Genomic DNA, 12,500 nt, shown 5'->3' on the forward strand with positions numbered 1-12,500 from the left:
GCAGTAGAGAGTAGTGAAGTAGTGAGGTTAGTGACAGACATGCGGGAAAGGCGTGTGGAAGCACACGGTTACATGTGGGGTCAAGAAGATCACTCCCACTGGAGGTCATTGATCCATCAGCCTCAGACTGCTGAGCTCAGCAGGTCTTCTGGAGGACAAGGCTCAGATGAACTGAGGAGACGGGACCAGCAGGATGTCAGGATCAGGGCGGGTTCAGCTCAGGTGTGCCTTCCCCCGACCAAACAGGATCAGGTGAGGTTCAGCTCAGATGTGTCTGCCCGGACCAAACAAGGACATTGATTAGGTTCAATATTCAAAAGATGCAACATTATCTGAACCAAAGACAAGTCATTAAGGAGCAGGCAGGCTTTAGGGCGCCTTGCTCAAGGACGCATCACTGTATTCTGAGGACTTGAACCCGGCAACATTTGTTTGAGAGTTGAACCCCCAACCCCCTACCTAGTCCACTATTTCCAGATAATGCAAACTTACGAGGAATCCTTGATGGTAGAGTCCTGGTTGTCCTCAGGATTTGCCTTCCTGATGTACGGCTTCTCCATCAGTCCTCCAGATCCCTCGTCTGGTTACAAACATAATTTGTCTTTAATGTAAGGTAACAAACAGTAGTAATTTGTCTCTAATGAAAGGTAACAAACACAGTAGTAGTTTGTCTCTAATGTAAGGTAACAAACACACAGGAGTAGTTGGGGTCTAATGTAGGGTCACAAACACAGGAGTAGTTGGGCTCTAATGGCGCGTAACAAAGTAGCAACTGTAGTTTGTCTGGTAAACAACCACAGTAGTATGCCGTAACTTGTACTGGACAAACTAATCCTGCGTTACAACAAGTCCACTCCGTTTATTTTATGCAAACTTACAAGGATCCTGGTTGGTAGAGTGATGTCGTCCTCCAGAGTCTTTGCTCCTCCATCAGCTCTCCTCAGCCAGAGTCCTGGTCTGGAACAAACAGCGCGAGTCTGGCACTAACGTCTGGTAACAAACATGTAGTTTGTCTTATATTTAAGCCCTTTATTTCCACTTTGTTAGGTTAATGCAAACTTACAATCCTTGTTGGTAGAGTGATGGTCATCCTCCAGATTCACGGCTACCCTACCAGCTCGCCTCCGCTCCAGAAACACGTTCTAGTAAGAAAACACAGTGGTAGTTGGTTAACGCATGTCAAAGGAACAGCTGAATTTTGCCCTTTAAGTCAACCATGTAAGTAAATACAAACTTACGAGGAATCCTTGTTGGTCGATTCCTAGTCGTCCTCCAGCGTCTCGGCTCCTCCAGCAGCTCTCCTCAGATTCCTGGTATGGAACAAACAGCGGAAGTCTTGCTTCAACATGTGGTAAAACAGATGTAGTTGTCTGGTATATATGGTACAAACGCCGGTAGTTTGTGGTAGCAGAATTCTACGAGAAGTGGCAGTGAGTGTGAAGACCACTTCAGAGTCAAGCTCCATCTACCCCACGACAGACGTCCTTCACCAGGCAGGGCCTCCACCAGCTCCTCCATCAGCATGGCTCCTCCATCAGCTCGGCTCCTCCATCAGCACGGCTCCTCCATCAGCACGGCTCCCCCAGACATAGATTCCTGGTCTGGTTACAAACAGTTGGTCTCAGCAGTAAATCACCTGGGGACGCAACACACCGCACCACCTGCATCCGAGGTTCACTTGTAAAAGTGAAGACAAATTTAAACATATTTAAACACTTAAATTAGACAACGTCTGCAGATTGTCGCGTTCAGCAATTCATCCACTACGGTCGTAGCAGCACTAGTAACAATAATGGCTCATATGACTCTTACATAACCCCCGTATGAATTAACTCAAATCACAGCTTGGCACAGATGTAAAGTCATAAGATGATCAAAACCAGACCTAAACTACCGTGGATTTTAGTGTTTCAGATGAGCTTGGTGATGGTTACCCTCTGGTCCGGTGCTGCAGGCCCCTGGTCTCCAGCCTCAGTCTCCGGTCCATCCTGGCACCACAAGCCTCCGGTCCCCAGCCTCTCAGCCTCGCCTTTCAGCTACAGCAGGAGGTTTATATCAGCATTTGCCCAACAATAAACTTAATTGACTCAACGAAACCGAGTTACACAATTAATTTAACTATTATTTTATAACTCAAGACTAGAAAAGACTTGAGGCCAGACATGAGCCGTTTTTGGGAATGAAAACAGAGCAGTCCACAAGTATAAAGAAGTGGTTCAGGCCATGCATTGAAACTGACCTGAGCAGACTATACTCACACACCAGAGCACTGTTCTGGAGGACTTCTGACAGGAGGTGGAGGTCTGGCTCTGGGTGAGGAGGTGGAGGTCTTGCTCTGGGTGAGGAGGCAGACACCTTGGGACAAACTACATGTTACTTTTTTAACCTTGTACAGTTCTAGAGTATCATCTACTGTAACATGTGGGAAGGACGGCCATTATTTTAGCTTTGATATTATCCAGTTGGTAACTCTGCACCAAAGTCGTTGTTTAACGTCATTCCATTTAGTAGGGTTTAACTTCTGTGGCAATTAATGACAGCAGATATTTAGAACGTACAAAAGCTGAAGTAATAAAGAACACTAAGCAGTATCGATATTAAATCAAATATACTCAGCCATATTCAGGTGCTGGGTTCCGTTGAAATGCCACCTTGAAATGATTTTCAGCCGTCACTGATGTCAAAAATGGGCCCGCAAGTAGAACGCCGATTTGTACGCAGCGAGAGTCCCGTCACGTCATCGTGGTTAAAAGTACGGCGCAACCATCGGAAATGATCAACATATTGTACGACGTACGTGTCAGTATGTATTTAATATTAAACTTAAGCTGTTTAAGATAAGGGGCAACAATTCCCAATGGATACGACTGAAAAATTGTTTCCGTTGGCAACGGCTCGAGGTTACGCTAATACAATCCAGAACGTTCTGCCAGATTCCCTCAGGGGACTCCCATCCAACTAACTGCCAGGTGGTTTCTTATGGTTGTCAAGACTACAACGTTCTATGCTAACCATTGGGACTAAATCAAGTGACCGCACTCAGAACCTTCCACGGCGGGAAGCACAAAACGTCCGACTGGAATCCGAACATTCCGGCCGGAACCAACCAAAGAAAAAACATAACCAGCGCCTCACCTTGAGCTGAACGGAGGAAGATCCTGAAGTCCAGCGATGGTCCCAGTGTGTACAAGTTATATCACTCAAAACCGTACGACCAACACAGAGAGCCGACCATAGGCCCTGCAACGTCACCCTGACCGCCTCATCACCAACAGCAAATCATGCCAGCCAGCCAACGCATGTACAGGTCCAGTGAGAAATGGGCATCTGAGTGAAAGAACCACCCATAATAAAAAGCCCAATTCCTGAACTATCCAACCATCTTCATTGTTTAAAGATTTACCGACTTGACATGCCATTGTGTTCTAATCACCTTTGTCTGCTCCCTCGTTACTTATAAAACTCTACATCACTAGAGTGTTGCATTCTACTCATGGGGGTGTGGTCTGAGTGAGCAGAGATGCATGCTGGGATACAGTGCTTTCTGAAGTCTTCAGTTCTATAGACACGCCCTTCAGGAGTAACCAAGTGTTTGAGAATCTGTCGTGACATCAGTTACATGAGCTGGAAAATCCTACAAGATGGCGCCAGGATTCTCACAGGAGAAAGGCCAAGAGGAAGATGTGAGGGTTCTTCCTCCCGACCAGTAGAACACAACGGTTCTCATCAGAGTACCATGGATCACTTTGAAACATTCTCTTCTGTACACCTTGAAGCCCCAGTGAAGGTTTCCTTACCTCCTCAGCTGAAGAGCACAACTTCAGCTCGAAGAGCGCAACTTCAGCTCGAAGAGCGCAACTTCGGCTCGACGAGCGCACTAGTTGGAGTTCCCAGATTGGTTCTGATTAAGGGAACCAATCGTTCAGCCAGTCCTGTCCGAAACAAATACAGTTCAGCCTGAGAAGACGTGCAACTGAGAGCAAGACAAGATCCACAGGGCTCTCCATCAATCCAGCCCGGTAGGAAGAGCTGTCTCATTACAGGTCTGAAGGTTATCTTGAATATCCATTTAGGTCCCTTTCCAACATCAGACTCTCCTTTTGGAATTCCTTTAGGTGTCCATCCTCCATTGATCCTGATTGGTGTATTCCTAGTTTGAAGTCACTGATCTGAACACACCGCTTGCATCCTTTTACACTCGAGTGGGAACCCCTCCTTCCGGCCCAGTGTGTTGGATATCGCTCCGCAGCGTCGCTCTGGGCTCTTCATGTCTACTGGAGGCCCTTAAGTAAACATGTGGCCGTCCATCAGGTATGATTTAGTTGACCATTCCAATATCCCAAGCCAATCACACAGAACCCCGTATGAACATTATCACTGTCAAAGCAAGTCGGACACACACATAGAACCCCGGACACGCAGGTAGAACCCCATGCCAGGTGTGAGACACACACACAGCAGAACCCTAGCGATGTTCAAAAATCATCCATCTCATGTCAAACCCAAAACACACACCACTGAGCCATAAAAGGGCAAACAATCATGCAGGGTAAAAACCTCATGCCAAACAACGTTCCATCATCCAACCCCAGCTCTCCTGCCAGGGCACCCAGAACAGAACAACCAATGTCTCCAGAGAAGTTAATTATGTGCAACATTTTTCAGTGGCGTCCCACATTGGTGATGGATTATGCTTGGCGTCTCCAAAATGTGTCCAAGGTTGATTCAACGTCTCTGAAGTCATGTCTTTGTAGTCGAGTGGTTTCCTGAATGAGGGGCCTTCACAGATGCAAACGGTAGAGCTTTAGTCAGCCTGAGGACAGGAAGGAGGTCATCTGCTCAGAAGACCACCCAGTGGAGGGGGATGGCTCTTGAGGAGCAGGATCCATCTTGGAATGGCCCCAATTAAGACCTTCTTGGAAATGAAACTGTTCCTGAGGAGTCACGATGTCTGGAGGGGACTGTTGAATGTGTTCCATGGTTCTCTGCGTCAGACTGAAGTTGTGTTTTAGTTGTTGAGATGAGGAGTCCCCTCATCTCCCCCTGGTGTTTCTCCTTCTGAATCCCCGTCTCCATCTTAAAGAACATTCTAGTCCATGTAACTGACGTCACAACGGTTTCTCAAACACTCGGTTTCCCCTGAGGGGGCGTGTCTACAGACCTGTAGAATTCAGACAGCGCTGTATCCCAGTATGCACCTCCGCTCACTCAGACCACACCCTCATCATTAAAGCAACACTCATGTGCCCAACCTATTACTCCAGCTTACAATAATAACTTGGAGCCTGTACTAGGGATGGGCGATATGGCCTAAAACCCATATTGCGATATACATTGCAACCTATTGCGATAACGATATATATATCACGATATATAAATCATAATAGAACCATTTCAGAACAGGTTACATAGACTCTAAGGAAAGTCAAACTGCTAAATGTAAAAAAAAAAAAAAGAAGAAAGAAACTTAGTATGTCGTTTTGAGAACATTTATTGCAAAACTAATCATACAACATAATGTTGTAGCTGCAGAGACTTTAAAAAAGAAAAAAATCTTCTGTGTAATGACGTATACTTCTCTTAATGAAATTAAAACTGGTGGGGTCTTGTTAATAAAGAAACGGATACTGTGAATTAGGGAAATATGTCCAGTATTAGGCATGGCTATTTTAAATAAAGAAAAATCTTCCAAGTGTGTGCACAGATACTTGCTATTAAAACATACAAAAACAAGTGCAAAATGAACGCATATCATTTTGAAATGAACATGAAAAGAGCGCAATCACCAGTTCCTCCATTTTGCTTTCAGCCATATTTACTTAGATGACGATGATGCGTTGAAGCCGGTTGGAGCTCATGGCTTTTTAAATTACGCGGGTCGCGGACGATGCGGTGCAGCCGGTTGCAGCCGGTTGCAGCTCGTGGCTCTTTAAATTTCGCGGGTCGCGGATGATGCGATGCAGCTGGTTGCAGCTCGTGGCTCTTTTTAAAATTCGCGGGTCGCGGACGATGCGTTGCAGACGGTTGCAGCTCGTGGCTCTTTATATTTCGCGAGTCATGGATAGATTGCGTCAAACATACATTATCGCGATAGAGCAATATAACTAAAATCTCTATTGTAGGCCATTTTTTATCGTTTATATCGTATATAGTTTATATCGCGAATTCCTAGCCTGTACCCATTTTAACAAACCATTAAAACCAACATTACCAAACACCTAAGTAACCCATGAACCAATAAAACATCCTTAATCTCAGATCAACCTTCAGGTAACGGGTTAACTCACCAGGAAGCCAAAATACATCAATGTGCCCAAGAGTAATGAGAAACTTATGACTTACAGTTTGCAGTTCATCTTCATGGTTAAGTTGGGATACTCACAGAACTGCAGTTAAATATCCATGATAGACCTTTGAAGGGAGGAACAGTTTACTCATGGTCCCCAAACTTGGGCACCTGTCCCACAGTTCAACATCTACCATCTCGGTTGAATCAGATAAATGAATGACAATACAAATTCAGGGCTTTTGGGATCATCCAATTTTTAAATAATGATTAAGATAATCAACTAATCCAGCTTTTAATATCAATTATACTAATTATTTGACCGTCATTAGTCAAGAGTGATTTACCTCTTACTTTGACAAGTTTGAATGTATAGTCTCGTTAATGTTACTTACAGTTAGAATCATTATTTTAATTTCAAATGAGAGATAATCCGCCACAATCCCCGATTTCCTTCAGACATTATCAGTGAATTATATTCAACATAAGTCACGTCAGTTGTGCTTTGGCACACAATTCTACTCACATTAGGTTCAGATGAGATGCTCCTCTTTACTTCAAAAAGTCTTTAACCTGTGAAAAAGGAAGAGATGTCAAATAAGTCACAACAGACTTCAACAAAACAGTACACACACGTTGTAGTTTCTGAGAACACAACAACATACCGCGATTGGGAGACGCTACACTGCCAAACATTGGAGGAAAACAACGTAGCCTACTGTCCGGTTCCCTCTTAAGTGAAACGCACCAGATTCAACCAATTAACTGATTAAGTTAACCACATGGCAGGCGAGCTGCGGCAGGGGAGCCATTGAGTAAAACTCAACGCAGGTTCGGCGCCCTCTGGTCGCACTTGGTACTGAGGGTGCACTCACACTAGGCCATCTGGCCGTGGCCGTTTTCACACCTAACCGTGCTCAAATCTGCCAGTGTGAGTGTGGCCAGTCTGGACAGGCCAGGCCAATATGGCCACTTGGGAGAGGTGTGCTGCTACGGTACGGGCCGCTACGGTACAGATGCTAATGAGCTGACACGCGCACACGCACGCCTACGCAACCTGAGCTGGATGACGCATAGTGCATGCGACGACGACGGACATAATAAAGGCGACGAGCCTTCTTTTCCATTAAACGGTAAACATCGCGTCAAGCGGTTGGTGTGTTCTCTGTAGCTGTGTTCGAAATCGTTCCCTATCATGGATGTAGTGCACTAAATAGGGTATATCACAATGCAATGCGGTCGTGTTTTTCCGGAGGAGAAGAAGAAGCTGAATAACCGCGAAAACTAATACATTTAATGATGGAGTCTCTTATTTGAGATTTAACATAGAAAATGTAACATTCAAAATTAGTTAAAAAAAACTTGAACAAGGAAATGTAACATTCAACATCAATACAACCTCCAGCTTTCCTCGCGAGTGTCCGGTTTGTTTACTTGATGTGGGCGCATCTGTCTGCGTCACACAAATACCCGGCGCATTTACTGACGCAAATGACGTTTAGAAATGTTCAGCGTAGTGTCCGAATTCTTGTTCCCTATTCCCTATATAGTGCACTATATCATGTACACTATATAGGGAATAGGGAACGAGTGTATTGGGAACGATTTCGAACACAGCTTGTGATGTTAATACTCTGACTGGCGGCAGACTTTACGGAGTGGCGAAGTCACGACCCTTCCGGTAGAGCTCATGGGACCTATGAGATCGAAAAATATGAATGGGTGTCAATGGAGAGAAAATAATTATTTTCTGGTCCCAGTCTTTATATGCCCTGGATTACACATATGTTGTTTGTGGATTTAAATGATAATTTCTCATGCAAAGAAAACTAAAAATGTTCGTGAAGAAGTTTGATCATTTTAGGTTTTATGTGAGGTCGCTTTGTGAACTACAGCTCTTCGCTGCTCTCGACGCATATGATATACGTCACCACACCCGCCCTTGGAACCAGGCCCCCAGGATAGGCATATACTTCCGCAATCCACCAGTGCTCAGAGGCCAAGCCTGGTATTGCAGCTGTTTAAGCTGGCTGTGGACGGGGTCCGTCATTTCAGGCGGCCCAGAAGTAGATATCGCCGTCCACTCCAATACAAGTGGGGAACAGGATTGTGTCTCCGCAAAAAATGTCTGGATATCAACCAAAGGCTCATAATTACCTTCATGCCATGTCCTAAAAAAATGTAAGTTTTTTCTTTTCAAAACACCACCTCAAGCGTTTTATTAGCCGTTATCTCGCTGGTGTGCAGCTGAAAGGAGTCCAAGTGAAACAAATGGCATCCGAGAGGGCCTAGTTCAGTGCTCCGTTAACGTGTCCGATTTTTGGACTGGTTCATCTGCTGCTCAATAACTCTCACGGTCCTCTGCTTGCGATCATAGTGATTCATCATGTATTGATCCATTTATTCAAAAGATCCAAAGACAAATAAGCGGTGCATTACGGTATCAGTTCTATATTTCTGCATCCGGTACGTCACGGACTAGCCCACGTGTCTTGGCCGCATACCGCGGAAGCCAATCGCTCCTGTATGTTACCATGCGCCTCTGAGCAGTTTGTATAGGAATGAATGGGCGGCTATTTTCCAGTCCGTGGTCCATCCTTTATTATGTCCATGCTTGGAACTCGGCACAGAGATGGCGATCTCTCTGCCCCACTTCACCGCTTTTTCCAAGGGGAGGATAAAAGCATCGAAAGAGGTGAAAACCATTATAAGTCGGGGCACGTGCAGAGTTTCAGTTATGCCGATGGGGAGATTGTCGGTCTTCTCCACGCCAGTCGCAGGGAGCGTGACGTCACATACGAGCCGTGTAGTCTTTCTCGTTGTGTTTTCTCTACAGCCTTTATCTGAACAAATGCACAATAAACGGTCGAACTCTTTGCATGAAAAATTATCGTTTAAATCCACAAACAACATATGTGTTATCCAGGGCATATAAAGACTGGGACCAGAAAATAATTATTTTCTCTCCATTGCCACCCATTCATATTTTTCGATCTCATAGGTCCCATGAGCCCTACCGGAAAGGGCTTGACTTCGCCACTCCATTATGGTCCATGCAGCGGACGCTTGGTGATGACGTGTTACGACGTGATGACGTATGTACAAGAGCCTACCGTGGCCACTGGCCAGGCCACAGTTGCGACGGCCAACGGCCACGGCCAGATGGCCTAGTGTGAGTGCAGACCAGAGAACAATGGGGCCATTTGAGCACGGTTAGGTGTGAAAACGGCCAACGGCCACGGCCAGATGGCCTAGTGTGAGTGCACCCTGAGAGGCGATTTCAGCTCTGTGTTTGATCTTAAATGACCTCACACCATACAGACAAACACCATACAGACACACACCAATACACCATATAGATTCACACCATATGCACGCACACACCACAGATACACACATATAGATTCACACACAATATTGATACACACAACATATAGATGCAAACCATATGCACACACACACGATAGATACAAACCATATATATACACGCACACACCATAGGTATACACCATATAGATACACACACACCATAGATACACCCCATATAGATACACAGCATAAAGATAAACACACAAAATAGACACACACCAAAGATTAACTTAATATAGATACAAACTATATAGATAGTTTGTATCCTCCCCCCCACACACACACACACACACACACACACAAACAATAGATATACTCCATACAGTTCTGGTCACTAAATACTCTCTCTTCTCCTTCTCCCCTCTAATCCGTTTCTCCTCTCCTTCCTCCCTTCTCTGTCTCTCTTCCACACATATCGCATTTTTATTGCCTCTACTCAAGAGAATTCTGGCGCCAAATTTATTTGCATGCTTTATTGTGCATGCAAACTTTTTCATAATGCTTTATCTAAATAAACGAAATACGCGGTTTATAGCTTTAAATATCTACCTGACTGCTGTGCTGCTTATCCCCAAACATCTAAAGTTCCATTCAAGTTATTTCAGAGTAAAATTAATACAAGTGAGGCAGACCTTACTCATATACACACACACACACACACACACACACACACACACACACACACACACACACACACACACACACACGCACGGATCTGACTGGGGATAGGATATGTTAATTCACTTGAGGTGGTAAACAGGTTGTTGTTTATTCTCTTGGCAAAAGGACTATCTAGACTAGGCTACTTATAAATGTTTATAAATATTATTGTTTATTTTTATTTTTATATTCGGGGCTAATTAAATAACATCCAAGGCTTTGGCCCCTAATAAACAGCATAGTGACGCCACTGAGCGGGGCTGTCCCGCACCATGAGGTGACTGCGTCAGTTGCGGTTAGCGCTGGCTCGCGCAAGCCGACTATAAATGGCACTCACCATCAAACGCCTTCACCATCAAACACACCTCCACCTTGACTTACTATGCTACTATTTATAGCCTTCATTGCACTTCACATCTATAATATTCTAAGACAGTTTGTTGGAAAGGGAAATGTAGGGGGGGGAGGGAAGATTGGTTGAGGTGTGTGTGTTACTGAGTGTACAGTCAGGTTTATCCTGGCGGATATATTGTGTAACTCATTGACCAGGTTAGCCACGCCCCCTGCTCATAAAGCTTGCTGAAGGGGCTGCTGGGATGAGCAAAAGGGCCTGGAAATGTTTTTAATCCAGGCGTGCTAAAAATGATAATCCCACTGAATGCTCCACTCACAGGATCACAGATCTATTCATTTCATCCCAGACCTCAGTAGCTATGCCTGCTATGCACACACACATGATTGTATCATGAATGTTTTTACCAGGAGCCTCATTGTGTTGGCCAGCGTATTTTCCATAAAGACCTGATGGAGATCAACGGAGCGCCTCAGAGCAACAGCCATCAATGCCTTCCCTATTTCAGAACAACTTTTATTGAACAATAAATCGTACATAGCGCATTTGGTTGAAACATTGTCTCCTTTCGAGTCTATTTTATGTGCATCATGTGGATTATTGTGTTTTCAAACTTCAATGTTTAAATGTAATGAAATCTCCACCTCACCATATGTCTAGCAGCCTAGGATCCTGTGTGGGTTGGTGTGTATCTGCGTGTGCGTTTGACTGCCATTTATGTGCGTAGATGTTTGTGATTGTGTCTGTGTGTTGACATCCTTCAATGCGTGTGTGTGTGTGTGTGCACTCATGTGTGTGTGTGCGTGCAAAAGGCACGTGCTGGTGTATGTGTGCGCACGTGTTTGTGCACGTGTGTTTATCATTGGTATGTGTGTATGTGCATGTGTCTTCTGTGTGCGTGGCTGCTGGTAGCTAAAGCTGTGTCTTGGTAGCCCCAGAGCAGGTGGCTCAGGGATAATCCAGGTTAAGCCCCACACTGAACACTGGAAATGGAGGCATGAAGTATCGGTGAGGCCTGTGCATGGGCGACTATAGAGCTAATTCTGGCCCCCGTAATCCCACCCCCCTCCCCCACCACCACCTCTCGTTCTGCTCGCTAACTCCATCATCGTAGTGAGGAGAGCAGTTTGTAGCTCAGGTAGACGACAGGACAGAACCCTCACACACACAGCACCCGTGCACCCCGTCCGTCCGTCCGTCCTTCAGGGTCCTGTCAGAGTGGGGGGGGAGACTTGGCAGTAGGGTTGACTCGGTACCCCCTTGTGTCGTTGTTCCCCCTGCCTGGAGAGCCAGCATCCCACGGTGGAGGTCCTCCCGGGGAATGCAGCCGCGGCCCCGCCGGCCCAGCCAGAGACAAAAGCCGCCATGGGAGAATCTCAGAAGGTGAGTGGCCTGGGGGGGGGAGGGCATGGAGGTGGAGAGACCCCCTGTCAGCGGCATCGCTGCTGCATCGGGGTGGTCTGGTGTTAGGGCCGGAGTTCCGTCCAGGCGTTCAGGTCAATCCTGACTGCACTAACTGGCACACTTTGACCCAGTAGAGCCCGGAGGTTATTGAAATGATCTTCTGTGTAGTTACAGCACTCAAAATAAACGGCAGACAGGTTCGACCCAGCTTTGAACTACAGGTCAACTACACCAGCCATATGCTACCGTTTGTTTAACCTACCGAGGCTTTTGGGAAAGAGATAATGAACAACAATTGGTGTGTTCAAGGGAATGTGTCTAATTAATAGTATTTATTATGTTTACAACCACTTCTGCATTTGAGACTGTCTCTGCTGTGTATCTACTGTTCGAATACCTAAATCTACCTCTGAATAACGGTGACCAGCG

At 45.6% G+C, this 12,500-nt stretch overlaps 3 long non-coding RNA genes across 7 annotated transcripts in view; 1 reads left to right on the plus strand and 2 right to left on the minus strand.

Annotated features, from left to right (window-relative positions):
• Positions 1-3,215, minus strand: part of LOC130390805 (uncharacterized) — a 3,662-nt gene extending 447 nt beyond the window's left edge. Inside the window, exons 1-8 of one of the 4 annotated variants that reach the window (XR_008896821.1) lie at positions 2,259-3,215; positions 1,935-2,036; positions 1,470-1,596; positions 1,239-1,310; positions 1,064-1,142; positions 879-957; positions 493-580; positions 1-274 (exon numbers count right to left, since the gene is read on the minus strand). The exon at positions 1-274 is cut by the window's left edge and continues 447 nt beyond it. This is a non-coding gene — a long non-coding RNA (uncharacterized LOC130390805). Of the gene's footprint in view, positions 275-492; positions 581-878; positions 991-1,063; positions 1,143-1,238; positions 1,311-1,469; positions 1,602-1,934; positions 2,037-2,258 lie in introns of all 4 variants that reach the window. The other 3 variants (XR_008896818.1, XR_008896820.1, XR_008896819.1) reach the window with 3 other exon arrangements.
• A 349-nt stretch (positions 3,216-3,564) lies between these two features.
• On the minus strand, positions 3,565-7,674 carry LOC130390806 (uncharacterized). Its single transcript, XR_008896822.1, has 3 exons — positions 6,952-7,674; positions 6,813-6,859; positions 3,565-6,411 (listed from the first exon to the last, which is right to left on the minus strand). It is a non-coding gene; the product is annotated as an uncharacterized LOC130390806 (long non-coding RNA).
• A 311-nt stretch (positions 7,675-7,985) lies between these two features.
• On the plus strand, positions 7,986-11,204 carry LOC130390807 (uncharacterized). Of its 2 annotated transcripts, none has more exons than XR_008896824.1 (3): positions 7,986-8,467; positions 9,288-9,381; positions 11,078-11,204. It is a non-coding gene; the product is annotated as an uncharacterized LOC130390807 (long non-coding RNA). The 2 variants fall into 2 exon arrangements; XR_008896823.1 differs by lacking the exon at positions 7,986-8,467 and adding an exon at positions 8,592-8,981.
• Positions 11,205-12,500: the final 1,296 nt, after the last annotated feature.

This window comes from Gadus chalcogrammus, chromosome 10, assembly GCF_026213295.1.
Source record: "Gadus chalcogrammus isolate NIFS_2021 chromosome 10, NIFS_Gcha_1.0, whole genome shotgun sequence".
Classification (NCBI taxonomy): Eukaryota; Metazoa; Chordata; class Actinopteri; order Gadiformes; family Gadidae; genus Gadus; species Gadus chalcogrammus.